The following is a 13,318-nucleotide window of genomic DNA, read 5'->3' as shown; positions in this document are numbered from 1 at the left end:
GGGGTACTTCAAATAACCTCAGCTCCCCGACAGACTAGGGATGGTTTAAAATGAAGTCAAACAATGTTCCTGTGAACCCCCCTCTGGAAAGTGTGGAGGTGCGGATTTGGCAAAGACAGAAATGGGCTCAGCCATGAAGTTTCCCCCACCTCATAATGGAATAATTTGCCAACACACAAAGCCACATGAAAACCAACTCTTGGGTGAGATAGAACATTAAGGTGAAACATGGGATTTGACCAGTTGAGCTGAGGGGCTGTTTACTGCAAACACAATCATAATTAAAAGTTACCACTGTCGTCGAACCACAAAGTAGAATATTTATCCAAACTTAGCAGATCAGATTCACTATAAATTGTATAATACTTACATGTACAGCGACACTGAACAATAAATATGCTAACATAATGAGGCACAGATATTGAAGTTAACTTTTTGGTAAAATTGGGCCATAAAATCCAACTTCAGTGAATAATTTTTTAAAAGATTTTAGGACTGAATGATGGACTGGCCTTTGACCATTTTTATTTTTACAAGACAGCAGCAGCGCTTACTGTTGCCTGAAGACTATGTCCAGCCAAATGTTACCAAAACACCAGGAACACCATACAACTTCAGGAATTCTAAAAAAGAAGCAAGTGTTTATTGCACAGGAAGCCATTACATTCAGTAATTTCTCTCGTTTGTTTCCAGGATGAACTCCAGGGAGTTTCTACAGCCAGATAAAAGGGGGAGGAAGGAAAAGTACAACAGCCATGAATGAACCTCCCAAGGACCATCAAAAACAACAGGGAGAAAGCGACTGATTGTAATATTGCCAACATACCTGATTGAGTCTATTTTGATAAGAAATATAGCAATCTTCTTTCATAGCCTGTGCATGGAAAAATCAGCCCAATGATGCCATGAGTGGTCAACAGGTTAATTGGATAAAACTCTGACGGTTTAGATAATTGATCTTGCTCAGCATTGTGCTCTAACTCTCATATGGGTTTGATAGAAGTTCAAGAAATCTCTTATTGCCTAGTTCTAAGATAAATACACAGGGATTCACATTTCAGTTTTGTTTTTTTGTTTATGATACTTCACTTCCATTAGCAAAAAAAATGTTATCTTTATAGATCTAAAGCAATCATTTCTGAAATTTTTAATGCCAAAAGTGGTTGATTATCTGTTTGAAAAAAGGAACGACAGAGCACATCTTTTCTTGAATATATTCTTTTGATAAATTAACCCATTGAAATACAATTTTTTTTGCACAGCGATCACAAAACAGAGTACAAAAGTTGGGAATTTAGTGCAAGTGGAACTCTCTGGTAAGCAGTACAGAATGAGTAGTGTCTAACTGGGATTTCGTCTAATATTTTAGTTTTTAGTTTAACTTTTTGTATTTAAATTTAAAAACTGTAAAAGAAACTGTAATTTAGTTCACGCCTAACAGTAACTACCTGTCAGTGGCAGTTAGCTGTCGATCAGCTGTAAGCGATTGCCTGAACAGAACTGAGCAGGAAGCTGAGTCAGCAGTTGTAATTTGAATGTGATTCAAAAAACTGTACAAAAGTACCTGCTAATGCACACAGTGGGCTGATTTTAGTGAGCCCAGAAATGGGCGCCATTCTCATTTGTCACGTTGGCGAGACTGTGATCAGGCGGCGGGCAGCCATTTTACATAGCGGAGGCACAGGGCCACACAATCATGCATCGGGAGCAGAAAGCGAGACACTGATTACAATGTCAGATAACTCCAGAGCAAGTGCTGGCGCCATATTTAAAGGCCTGCCATCATGTTCATGATGGTTTTTACAGTGAATCTAATGCATGGAGAAGTGAATCTACTGCAGCTGTGTGCACTCTGGACAGTTTTGCTGTCCACAAACTACAGTCCAGACATGGAAGCTGCTCTGCCATATCTCAGTCTATATTATTTATATCTAATTTTTATTTTGTTTTAAGTTTCTTCTACACACTAACTTGCACTAAGCATTAAAGTACTGGACAAAAATGTTAAATACATACTACCTCAAGCTTACAGGACCTTGTCATGGAACTATTTTTTTTTCTCCTCCGTGTAAAAACAGTGTGCCTTTAAAAACTAAGGGGGCACAGTGCGCTAGCTGCAGCTGTTCTGAGGCCACAGCAGGAGAGAGAGAGGTAGTCACATGGTGTACTGTAACTTTTAACTCTGTGTAAAACTGGCTAAAACCAGTTTGAACTGAAGACAAACAAAGCATGCTGTACACTGAAAAGAAGCTGTCTATTTCTCAGCAGAGAAAATCCACATTGACCTCAGACTGTGTTTGCCTAAGGAGGAATAAACCCCTGAATAAGAACAATTTGCCTTATAGATAGTAAATTTAGTTTTACTTCGAAACTCCAAGAAGTCTGCTGCAGAAGTAACACTCTCTATTGCCTATGTGTGTTTGCTGGAATTCTCAGCAAAATTTTACTAAAAGACCGCCAATTTAAACATCCAAGTAGACCTATTGCTGTGCTTCTCGTTGAAAGAACTCTGTGATGCCTGCTGCAGCTGAAATATTTTGAATGCCTATCTATTAAAGACTGTTTCGAAGAATTAGCCTTGAGACTTTGAGTGCATCTGATTGCTCTGCTCTGGGATACCTCATCAACCCGGAACGTAGCTTACCAGGACTTACAACCCAGCTACTTATTTTATTCTGAAGAAACACTAGTTAAAAAAACAATTAATCATTGTTAGTTTTTGAATGTATGTGTGTGTGCATGGGGAGGCTTTGGTTAAATAAGAAGTTATAAGGTCTTTAGACATAGAATTACCTTAATAGTGTTTAAGATTTTTTTAAAAGAAATAGTTAATGCGTTGTTGTCTAAAAATACCTGGATTGGTGTATTTTATTCTGGGGGTTAATAAAGTGTTTAATTAGGCTGTTTTCCTGTTAGGTGGTAAAACATTAATAATATGCTGCGACCTGTGGAGTGATGGGACTGACTTGACAGTGCATTTCTTCCGCCTCGGTCATAACCTGCAATAAAAATTAGGAGGAAAGATAACATCCTTTATAATGTATGATTGAGATCCCACATGTTATGTTGCTTGCCTGGTGCTAGGGTGAGGGACATTTCGAACTGGCTTGAAAGGACATTGGAGAGTAAGGGGGAGAGTCCAGCCATTATGATACATTTTAGGACCATAAAATGGGAGAGGAGGCAAGACATCCTGTTAAGAGGAAGTAGGAGCTAAATTAAAGAACAGAACTTTAAGAGATATAATCTCTGGATTATTACCCGAGCCACGTGCAGATTGGCATAGGGCTAGGCAGATTAGGGAGGTAAACAAGTGGGTAAAGGAGTGGTGTGGGAAAGAGGGGATCCATTTCATGGGGCACTAGCACTAGTATTGGGACAAGAAGAAACTGTACATTGGGACAGGCTCTACCTGAACCAGGCTAATAGCAGGATCCTAGCAGTAAGGATAAACAGGACAGTCACAAGGACTTTAAACTAGTAAATGGGGGCATGGGGGAGGGGTGGAAAAGCTATTAATTATAGTTCAATAACAAACAAAAAGGAAGAGAGTCGACTAGGTCAAAAATTATGTTTTAGGCAATAAACTGAAAGATGCAAAGTGATTATACCAGGAGGGAGAAATAAGAAATATGTGAGTGAAACATTACAGCTAAAGGACAAGTTAGGGTGTGTGGCCCAAAAAACATTCTTTATACAAAAACATAAGGAACAAACTGAATGAACTGCAGATGCAAATTCAAATTGGAAGGTAAGACATGGTTGCCATTACTGAGACATGGCTGCAAGACTGTCAGGACTGGGAACTGAATATCTGAATATCAGGTTATAAGGTCTACAGAAAAGACAAGGAAAATAGTAGAAGGGGAGGAGTATCCTCAGTGACTAAGGGTGAGCAGTTCTTGGCACCACACCTTAGAAAAGATATATATTAGCCATGGAGGGAGTGCAGTGTAGATTTCTCAGAATGATACCTGGCCTCAAGGATTAGATTACGAGATTATACGAGCTAGGGTTGTATTCCAAGGAATTTAGAAGGCTAAGGGATGATTTAATTGAAATTTTCAAAATATTGAGGGGAACAGATAAGGTAGATAGAGAAAAAACTATTTATGCTAGTTGCAGAATCTAGGACTAGGGGGCATAGTCTAAACATTACAGCCAGACCTTTCAGGAGTGAAATTAGGATTCACTTCTCTATGCATTAGATTCACTGTAAAACCATCATGAACATGATGACAACATTTCCCTTTAAATTTTTTATTTATATATTTTGTTATTTAGAGATACAACACTGAAACAGGCCCTTCGGCCCACCGAGTCTGTGCCGACAATCAACCACCCATTTATACCAATCCTACATTAATCCCATATTCCTACCACATCCCCACCACCTACCTATACTAGGGGCAATTTACCTATCAACCTGCAAGTCTTTGGCTGTGGGAGGAAACCAGAGCACCTGGCGAAAACCCACGCGGTCACAGGGAGAAGTTGCAAACTCCGCACAGGCAGTACCCAGAACTGAACCCGGGTAACTGGAGCTGTGAGGCTGCTGTGCTAACCACTGCGCCACTGTGTCACCCATTTCTGGTAAAGGTTAAAGATTACGGTCGCCAATATTAGCAAATGAACGTTTAGCATGTTTGTATGAAATTCCCACACCCACTATTTTAAGCAAGTCTTCACTGGATTAACACATGGGTTAATACATGCACTAAAATAGAACACAGAAGGAAGTATTAGAATGTGTTAACTGATTGTCCATTGACAATGCTAACAATAATTTCTCGGCTATTGTTTATGACATGCAGCTAAATGCATTAGTATAAAATTCCATTTTCCCCTCCCTACTTTTCTACAGCTTTCTCAAAAAATGTTGATTCATTCAATGGTACAGTTTCAAGCAATTCTTTTACCTCACCTATATGTTCATTTTATGGTTCTTTGATTATGGGATCATCATAACTGAACTCAATCCTGTTCTCATCTACATATGCATAATGCTGCAAGGCAGAGGCACAACTAGATTGGAAAAGTAGAATATCTCGATTTTGGAGTAGAGGGAAAGAGATGATAAGCCATACCAAACTTATTAGGGGAGGTGGGCCGAGAGGGGGAAAAAAAAATCACAATCCTTAATTTGGCACAAACAAGCAAAGACCATTGGACATTTCTAAAAATGACATAGGGGAATGTTTCTACCGAGAATCAGAAGCTTCAACTGATCTATGGAAAGTAATGGGAAATTAAATGTTTTGCATTTAGGAAAAACAAGATCTTTCTAATGCAGGCAATCTGATACAAGTTAGCTTAATATTTTAGTACTTCAGAAAGGCAAAAATTACATAAAACAAATTGAAAATGTTCATATTGCAATCCAACATCTTGACTGAATTATGGTGGTAACATTATGGTTTACGAAGATGTTTAAAATTAATATGTAACAAGCCACTTTATAATCAGCCTACAATATCCAGTTAACTATGCAATACTCCATTTTGTTTCTCACAGCGTTTGGTCTCTCACTGATGTCTGACACGGTATGTGTGAACCTGACAAAATAATATAATGAGGATTAGAGTCACTTCTCTCCGACAGGATATAGTCTTCCAGATTTGAAAATGCAATCACAGACATATTCACCATTAAATACAAACTGCTGTACAATGAACAACCAAATATATAGTACCTTATTTTTAAAGGCAGTGAATGATTTAACAATTGTTCTCCATTATCATGGTACAGAAGGAATTGAGGAGCATACCTTTCAAACAGATCTTTCACGTTTTCTAATTTGAAAAATCAGCTGTACTCTGAAAAATAAATCATTTCCGTCAGTTAGACTAAAAATGCAACTCATTGTCCTTGGAGATAGTTTTTTAAAAAATTACTTATGTTCTAAACGGTCTTCCTAATTCAGAAATAGCCATTTCCAAACAATCTTACCAGCTGATACACTACACAGCTTAATTCGTATTCTCAAATGGCATGGTGATTCTATTGTAGCCTGATTCAGCCCTCTCACAGACAAAAAATATAAACCCAATTCCCTCGGCTGGGTCAGAAGCTAATGTAAGTGAAAATTTTTCTTGCTGTATTGTTAACAGCTCAGCAACCACAGAAATATTTAGAAGGCTGGGTGGATACGGTGGGGAGGGGGTGGTGCAGAGAGGCGGTGGTCAGATTCATGACCATTATAAAGGATATTGCTGCATGTTTCAGGGCATGTTGGGAGTTGGCAACACATCCTCCCTGACGAGAATTTTAATTGCAACCAGTGAAGCACATCCCTTGGATCAAAGCCCCAACCCTTTACAATATCATGCCAGGAGACCAAGTAATTCAAGCTCAGCAATTCAGGCTAACAAACACCTAACTGTTTTTTAAAGTTCGAAATAGGTTTTTTTAAACATATATTTTCACCAAAAAAAACATAGCTTGAGACAAAAAATAATCATATCTTTAGATAGTGTTCGGTAATCAGGAAATTATTATTTGCTATGAAGGAATTGCAAAGGGAAGAACAACTATTTGGCTACACATTTGGCACATTATTTAGAAAAGATTACATGATACAAATTAGGGTTTTGATTAAAGATTGAAAATGGCAGTGGTCAATGAAGCATTTCAATTTCTGCCCATAGTCAGTAAAGTAGGTCGTACATTTTCCAAGGTTTCAGATTACTAAGGGGATCTAGATGTATTTTTTTATTGGAGCATGGTGCCTGTAATTCTACTAAACATCTTCACATTCATTGTTTAGGCAACTATATTCTAGGGACAGTGAAATTTATGGAACTTTGAAGGAAATTGGTTTCTGCCTAAGTTTTCTTTTATTCATTCATGGGATGTGAGCGTCTCTGGCTAGGCCAGCATTTATTGCCCATCCCTAATTGCCCTTGAGAAGGTGGTGGTGAGCTGCCTTCTTGAACCGCTGCAGTCCTTGTGAGGTAGGTACACCCACAGTGCTGTTAGGAAGGGAGTTCCAGGATTTTGACCCAGCGACAGTGAAGGAACGGCGATATAGTTCCAAGTCAGGATGCTGTGTGACTTGGACAGGAACTTGCAGGTGGTGATGTTCCCATACATCTGCTGCTCTTGTCCTTCGAGGTGGTAGAGGTCGCTGGTTTGGAAGGTGCTGTCTAAGGAGCCTTGGTTCATTGCTGCAGTGCATCTTGTAGATGGTACACACTGCTGCCACTGTGCATCAGTGGTGGAGGGAGTGAATGTTAGTGGATGGTGTGCCAATCAAGGGGGCCGATTTGCCCTGGATGGGGTGTCGAGCTTCTTGAGTGTTGTTGGAGCTGCACCCATCCAGGCAAGTGGAGAGTATTTCATCACACTCCAGACTTGTGCCTTGTAGATGGTGGACAGGCTTTGGGGAGTCAGGAGGTGAGTTACTCGCTGCAGGATTCCTAGCCTCTGACCTGCTCTTATTGCCATGGTATTTATATGGCTACTCCAGTTCAGTTTCTGGTCAATGGTAATGCCATTGAATGTCAAGGGGAGATGGTTAGATTCTCTCTCGTTGGAGATGGTCATTGCCTGGCACTTGTGTGGCACAAATGTTACTTGCCACTTATCAGCCCAAGCCTGGATATTGTCCAGGCCTTGCTGCATTTTTACCCGGACTGCTTCAGTATCTGAGGAGTCACGAATGGTGCTGAACATTGTGCAATCATCAGCGAACATCCCCACTTCTGACCTTATGATTGCAGGAAGGTCATTGATGAAGCAGCTGAAGATAGTTGGGCCGAGGACACTATCCTGAGGAGCTCCTACAGTGATGTTCTGGAGCTCAGATGACTGACCTCCAACAACCACAGCCATCTTCCTTTGCACTAGGTATGACTCCAACCAGCAGAGTGTTTTCCCCCTGATTCCCATTGACTCCAGTTTTGCTAGGGCTCCTTGATGCCATACTCGGTCAAATGCTGCCTTGATGTCAAGGGCAGTAACTCTCACCTCGCCTCTTGAGTTCAGCTCTTTTGTCCATGTTTGAACCAAGGCTGTAATGAGGTTAGGAGCTGAGTGGCCCTGGTGGAACCCAAACTGAGCATCACTGAGCAGGTTATTGCAGGTTAAGTGCTGCTTGATGGCACTGTTGATGACACCTTCCATCACTTTACTGATGATTGAGAGTAGGCTGATGGGGCGGTAATTGGTCCGGTTGGATTTGTCCTGCTTTTTGTGTACAGGACATACCTGGGCAATTTTCCACATTGCCGGGTAGATGCCAATGTCATAGCTATACTGGAACAGCTTGGCTGGGGGTGCGGCAAGTTCTGGAACACATGTCTTCAGTACTATTGCCGGAACATTGTCAGGACCCATAGCCTTTGCAGTATCCAGTGCCTTCAGTCGTTTCTTGATATCACGCGGAGTGAATCGAATTGGCTGAAGTCTGGCATCTGTGATGTTGGGGACTTCAGGAGGGGGCTGAGATGGATCGTCAACCCGGCACTTCTGGCTGAAGATTGTTGCAAATGCTTCTGCCTTATCTTTCGCACTGATGTGCTGGGCTTCCCCATCATTGAGGATGGGGATATTTGTGGAGCCACGTCCTCCAGTTAGTTGTTTAATTGTCCACCATCATTCACGACTGGATGTGGCAGGACTGCAGAGCTTAGATCTGATCCGTTGGTTATGGGATTGCATAGCTCTGTCTACTGCATGCTGCTTATGCAGTTTGGCATGCAAGTAGTCCTCTGTTGTAGCTTCACCAGGTTGACACCTCATTTTGAGGTATACCTGTTGCTGCTCCTGGCATGCCCTCCTGCACTCTTCATTGAACCAGGGTTGGTCTCCTGGCTTGATGGTAATGGTAGAAGGGGGATATGCCAGGCCATGAGGTCACAGATTGTGGTCGAGTACAATTCTGCTGCTGCTGATGGCCCACAGCGCCTCATGGATGCCCATTTTTGCATTGCTAGATCTGTTTGAAATCTATCCCATTTAGCACAGTGATAGTGCCACAAAACACGACGGACGCTATCCTCAATGTGAAGGCGGGACTTCGGCTCCACAAGGACTGTACGGTGGTCACTCCTACCAATACAGTCATTGACAGAAGCATCTACGGCAGGCAGATTGGTGAGGACAAGGTCAAGTATGTTTTTCCCTCGTGTTGGTTCCCCCACCACCTGCTGCAGACCCAGTCTAGCAGCTATGTCCTTTAGTACTCGGCCAGCTCAGTCAGTAGTAGTGCTACCGAGCCACTCTTGGTGATGGACATTAAAGTCCCCCACCCAGAGTACACTTTGTGCCCTTGCCACCCTCAGTGCTTCCTCCAAGTGATGTTCAACATGGAGGAGTACTGACTCATCAGCTGAGGGAGGGTGGTAGGTGGTAATCAGTACGAGGTTACCTTGCCCATGTTTGACCTGATGCCATGAGACTTCATGGGGTCCAGAGTCGATGTTGAGGACTCCCAGGGCAACTCCCTTCCTACTGTAGACCACTATGCCGCCACCTCTGCTGGGTCTGTCCTGCCGGTGGGACAGGACATACCCAGGGATAGTGAGTGCAGTGTCTGGGACATTGTCTGCAAGGTATGATTCCGTGAGTATGGCTATGTCAGGCTGTTGCTTGACTAGTCTGTGGGACAGCTCTCCCAACTTTGGCACAAGCCCCCAGATGTTAGTGAGGAGGACTTTGCAGGGTCGACAGGGCTGGGTTTGCTGTTGCCGTTTCCGGTGCCTAGGTCGATGCCGGGTGGTCCATCTGGTTTCATTCCTTTTTATTGACTTCGTAGCGGTTAGGTACAACTGAGTGGCTTGCTAGGCCATTTCAGAGGGCATGTAAGAGTTAACCACATTGCTGTGGGTCTGGAGTCACATGTAGGCCAGATCAGGTAAGGACAGCAGATTTCCTTCCCTAAAGGACATTAGTGAACCAGATGGGTTTTTACAACAATCGACAATGGTTTTATGGCCATCATTAGACTAGCTTTTAATTCCAGGTTTTTATTAATTAAATTCAAATTCCACCTTCTGCTGTGGTGGGATTCGAACCCATGTCTCCAGAGAAATACCCTGGGTCACTGGGTTACTAGTCCAGTGATGATACCACTACGCCACTGCCTCCCCGCGGTGTGAGAACAAGGATAGCTAAATGTTATGTTCATCAGTACAAAAGGTATGTCAAAACTGAAATTTTAAAAAATATATAGTATTATGTAATATCAGTGATCAGGAAATGTAACGATCTTTCTTAAAGTAATATACGGATAAGGGTAAAAAAAAGTTTAATTAGGCCAAAAAGCAAATTTTCTGTTACCTGTCATGTTTATTAAAATTATTCAGGATTACAATCACCACTGTGTGAAAACAGCTAAAATTTTGATAATTATGGTTTTTGTCCTTTGGGATAGTCCAATAAAAAAAGGTACAAATTGTGAAAGGGATGAGCAGGCATATTTTAGTCAAATCAGTGGCAGTTTTGGCACAAAATGAGGCCAAGCATTAATGCACTCACTAGTGAAGGAAGAACTTTTATGCATGAATTGGAGATTACTGGTATTAGATTGCCCCCAAGCCACGTCCTCATATCCCTACTTAATTGATCTTTTCTAATAGATCAAATAAGCTCTATTTCAAACTTAAATGAGCAGTTTGCTCCAGCTGCAGGAATTGGAAGAGCATGCAAAGAACATCTTACATTTGAAATTACCACACTTACTGTGGATTTGAATGTTATAACAGCGCCACAATGTCAATAATTATTGTTTCAACAGTGACTTAATCATCATCTTGACACCATCTGTGAAACAAACAAATGCTGCATTGTGCTTCCCTTTTCTCCATAAAAGCCTTGATTCCTGTATTTTTACACAATTAATTTAAGTATTGGTTCAAAAAATTACATCACTCCTCGGAACACTTTTCCGACTTTTTTTACTATCTTGCAAACACCTTAAATTAACGTGTTAAAATACTGCAAAACAAGTTTAACTAGGCTAAAGCACATTTTATGTCGCTTACCTTGGTTATCAAGATTCTTAGCATCTGGGACTATCACTGAGTGAAAATAATTGAAATTGTGCTGACTGCAAGAAAATCACTCCCATTTGGGAAATTCCAATATGTCGTCAGAGATTATTTTTTTAAACAGGGAGGTCGATGTCCAAAGACAGCTTACACAAATCTTGTTGATTAACAAATAAGGGGTGCATAGATGGGATATAAAAAAAAACTGATCCTATGAAACTTGTTACCTCTGGGATTTTTCCTTCCTCAGCTAAAATTAAAACAATTGACCTACTGCCCTTGAGTAAACTAACGGATCAGGATCACAACATATGAACATCAGCACAGAGTTTATTCACTGTGCCTGAATGGTGAGGCCTGAAGTGCCCCCAGTATTGAGCTCCATTATAATGTAAACGCCAAGGCGCAACAGCTTGCTGGCAAAGAGGTCTGTTGAAGATCGGCTAAGGGGGTCTGAGTGGGATTCAGGAGTGGCCCTCTGCTTTTGCTGTGCTGTCTGACTGCCTGTTCACATCAGGTTAATGAACTGAAACTTTCTCCAGCTCTATGTCAGCAAGACAAAAACCCGAGTCAGAAACTTTGCATCCTAGCCTCCTATTCCATCCCCTTTCCCTGCCCTTTGCAGTGGTGTCCTGTTGACACAACGTTCAGATTCAAACTTCACATTCCAATCCTTTGCCAAATATTTACATCCAGTTCTGAAATATTGCCCGCCTTAGCTCCTACACCAGCTGCACCACACCCTCAAAACACATTTGACATCTCAAGGTTTAACTTATTTTATATGTCCCATGTTTCATCGAATACAAACTTCAACTCATCCAGGATTCCACCATCCACAACTTGTGTTTCACTGCGTCCAGTTCATTTATCACCCCTGACATTGTTCACCTCCCATTGTCTCCTTGTCTTTGTCTATAAATCCCTCTGTGCTCTTGCCTCACTGTACCCTTGCAACCTTTTCCATTATGGCCCAAGGAGTGCCCTTCACTTTTGGGCTCTGGCCACCTTTCCTTTCCCATCTACTCTGCTTCTCCTAGCAGAAGCTTTGTTCAGCTCACCCCTGAACTCTGGAACTGATTTCCCAATGCACACTGCCTTACCATATCCCTCCCACTTCCTCAAAACCAACATTTTGGTCAACTCCCTAGCCTTCTTTTCAAATTCCTGCTCGGTGTTTTGATATATCATATCTATACTATGGACTATAAACTCAACTCTTAAAATGTTCCTGATATTGACAGTTCGTACTTAATGCAGTCAATCTTTCCTGGAGTAAAACCTCTTTTACTATAATGATTACCATCCAAAAGACCAAAGGCTGAATGACTCATTACAGATGACACAGTTAACATTCATTTCAAATTAGAAAAATGGATATCATATAGATAAAGCCATAGATACTCAAATGCCATAATCTGGTATATTACTGAAATAAAATTAGGTCATAAATCAACCTCTTCACTTCTCCATCTTAAAAAGCTCACTATCACTATCATCGCATCTGGAGCTTTTCTTGCCTTATTAGGGTGCTTGATTGTATTATCTCCCAGATCCATGCCCACCTAATTGACAACTTACTATTTAAATCACTTCTATTGGGTTTCCACCCCTCACACAGAACCAAAATAACCTGAAACTTTCTGTGACTGTGAAATTACAATAGCATTTTGCAGCTGATGTTAACTTGCAGTACAGACCTTGCTTGCTTTTCCCTAATATTTGTGCTTGTTGGCATCTTTGCACCTCCCTTTGTATTTTTCATGGTGCCTATTGTGCACTCAGTTTGGCTGTTCCACTAGCATGTATCTCACAGGTGATACGAGCGAAAACTTTTTTACACAAAGAGTGTTTCAGATTTGGAATGTACTGCCTGATAGAGTGGTATAAACAGATTCAGTAGTAGCTTCTAAAAGGAAATTGGATAGATACTTGAAGAAGAAAAAGTTGCAGGGATGTGAGAGAAAAGTGGCGGAGTGGGACTAACTGGATTGCTCTTCGAAAGAGTTGGAACAGACTCTATAGGCTGAATGGTCTTCTGTGCTGTACTATTCTACGATTCTATGAAGCATTATCCTTCCTTAGCCACCTAGACTTCTCTACAGACTTTGGCATGGTCAATCTCACAATCCTCCTCCAACACTTCTCTGTTCTCCGGTACTGATGGACTACCGTCACTTACTTCAACTCTTACCTATCTAATCACATGCAATTGATTTCTACTAATGATTTCCCTTCCTATTTTGAAACTCCTCAGGTCTCCAAGGATCCATCAATTGCCCCTTCATCTATATGATGTGCCTTAGTGACATAATTTGAAGAATCCA

General features: G+C 41.3%; 1 protein-coding gene across 1 annotated transcript in view; it reads right to left on the bottom strand.

Annotated features, from left to right (window-relative positions):
• Window positions 1-13,318, bottom strand: part of map2 (microtubule-associated protein 2) — a 409,127-nt gene that overhangs the window by 267,821 nt on the left and 127,988 nt on the right. The window contains exon 4 of the mRNA XM_068035858.1: window positions 5,768-5,816. The gene's annotated coding sequence lies outside the window, so the exon portion shown is untranslated. The remainder of the gene's footprint in view (window positions 1-5,767; window positions 5,817-13,318) is intronic.

Source organism: Heterodontus francisci, chromosome 7 (assembly GCF_036365525.1).
Source record: "Heterodontus francisci isolate sHetFra1 chromosome 7, sHetFra1.hap1, whole genome shotgun sequence".
NCBI lineage: Eukaryota > Metazoa > Chordata > Chondrichthyes > Heterodontiformes > Heterodontidae > Heterodontus > Heterodontus francisci.
The sequence above is the reverse complement of the archived record's forward strand: the minus strand, read 5'-3'. Positions and strand labels throughout refer to the sequence as shown.